The sequence below is a fragment of the Capsella rubella genome, unplaced genomic scaffold (genome assembly GCF_000375325.1).
Source record: "Capsella rubella cultivar Monte Gargano unplaced genomic scaffold, Caprub1_0 scaffold_1, whole genome shotgun sequence".
NCBI lineage: Eukaryota > Viridiplantae > Streptophyta > Magnoliopsida > Brassicales > Brassicaceae > Capsella > Capsella rubella.
This window is the reverse complement of record NW_006238923.1, coordinates 14,556,028-14,558,540: the sequence shown is the minus strand read 5'-3', so window position 1 is coordinate 14,558,540 and position 2,513 is coordinate 14,556,028.

Sequence of the window (2,513 nt, the reverse complement as noted above, 5' to 3'; positions counted from 1 at the left end):
TAGCTTGCAATCAAAGAGAGACTTAACAGTGATTATCTCAATCAGAGAGTCCACATTCTCATAATGCTTCTGCAAGTCCGAGTTCATGGTAGCCAACATGAGAAAATACACATCGGCCATATCACTAAAATTCTTATCATAAACATTTCTCTCTGGATGTGGAAGATTTGCCTTAGGCTTCTCAAGTGGCAAATTCTTTTGAAGGACATATTTCTTTTTCTCCGACTTGAGAACAATTCTTAATTTTCTATACCACTCGAGGAAATTCGATCCATTCGGATCGTAGTGAAAATGAAGTGTGGGAGTTTGAAATCTCTGTATCAAAAGAATAGCAGATGTTAATATGATGTTCATAAAATTTGAGAAATCCCAATTATTAGGAAAACTCATACTATCCTCAAAATAAAAATTTCCTCAAATGAGCATAGTATTCCAAGATCCTTATTTCACTAAAATTCAAGTGAGCAACATCCTTGCTAATTATATCCAATATAATTCTTGGTTGTTAGATGACATCCAATGTCATATTTAACATATGTCTCTAAGCCCAAAACCATTTTGATAACCTTGCAAGTAAACCAATCTTTTAATTCAAATGGTAACCATTACCATCTCTCTTATTCATGTAATTGTGGACACTCTCCTTGGTACACCCATCACACAATGAAACAAGTTTTGACAATTGATAAAATTGGGAAGACATCAAATACACTTGATATTAATAGAGGAATTAATTTATATGTTAAATCTTATATTTTAACCATTTAAATAATATATAATTAATTCATAACTAATATGTAAAATTATTAATTTTAAATCACTCTTAATCATATTAAGACGTTTTAAAATAAAAAATTTATTTTAATCTAATTAAAATTTGTGGAACTATAAATTACCAAATATTTGTGATCGCCTAACACAGAGAGTACTACGTTATCAACTATAAACTAAAAACATTAATATTTATTTTAGTATACATTACACTGTTTGTTGTCCTCTCTCAGCCACAAGAAAAAAATAATCTATATTAATATTTTTGAAGTACGTTTTGGGTTATAACCTTTTATTTTGTATCGATATTAACATTTTTGAAGTACCTTTTGTGATCTACCCTTTTATTTTGTAACATTTTCATAATTAAACCCTTGCCATTTGATTAAATAGAAAAAGTTTATGATAAATTTTGTAATTAAATCTTAATAAAATTGCAAAATTAGAAATCAATATTTACTACATTTAACAAAATTTCCTAAAATCTCTCCCTAATAAATCGAAGATTTCTCCAACATCTTTATATGATCTTATTTGTTATTAAATTTATATTATTACATAAACATATGTATAATAAAAATATATATTTTTTTGCATATGATGCAGTTTGAATATTTAGAAACGGATGTATATTACTCAAACGATATAAAAAATGGATGTACTAATGTATTATTGATAATTGTGTAGCACGGATCATGTGATGGAACGAATTATAATTTACATAATTATGATTATAGATATTTTTACGGGTTGTCTAGTATAGTATAACACACAAAATATTTTAATATGAAATTATACTATGTAAACGAATATTAGTCAGTATCATTTCATTATTTTAAGTATTATACTTATTTAATTAATTTGATCAAATTACGATTATATAAAATATAAATTATCATATAATGTTCTACGGGTTAAATCATAGAATTTAAAATCAAAATATAGTAGTACACTCTTATATACCAAAAAAATTTATAAAAAGAATACATTTTAGAATGTCGTCCCACGGTGTACCGCGGGTTAAAATCTAGTTATTTGCATAATTAACCCCTTGTCATTTGAATAAATAACAAAACTGTAAGTCACAATATAATATATAGAATACATGCATGAACTAGACAACAAGTACAGCTCACATGCATGAAACATAATTCATATACTCATAAACGATATGTTCTTGCAGTCACAATATAACAAAATTGCACAAGCATATTTTGGTTCTATGATTATCAAATATGAAATCGGATGTAACAAATAAACATTCTTAATTTTCATATCATATATGAACAGTAAATTAGATTTGATTCAAAATTATACACATAGGCACTGATACCAGCGTTAGAATTTGTACCGGTTTCATGTCAGGATTCATGTAAATATTGAATTAAAATCTATGTCATCAGATTATGAATATACCTCGGTAGTTTGCAGCGAAATGATGAACTGAAATAAACCGAGGTTGAAAGCACTTCAAACGTTGTACCTCTTCTGGTATCCACACACATACAAACTGCTAGTGCCGTCGAGATCAAATAGCAAAACTGACAGACTGTTTTGTCCTCTTGTGTTGGGAGATGAGGGGCGAGACTTGTTACATAATTGTAAACAAAGTTCATTATATACTAATATACACATTAACCTAACTCTATTAGGATGTTAATGGGCCAAGCCCAATGCTCATTACGTACATTATATATATATAATGTACGTAATGAGCATTGGGGCTTGGCCCATTAACATCC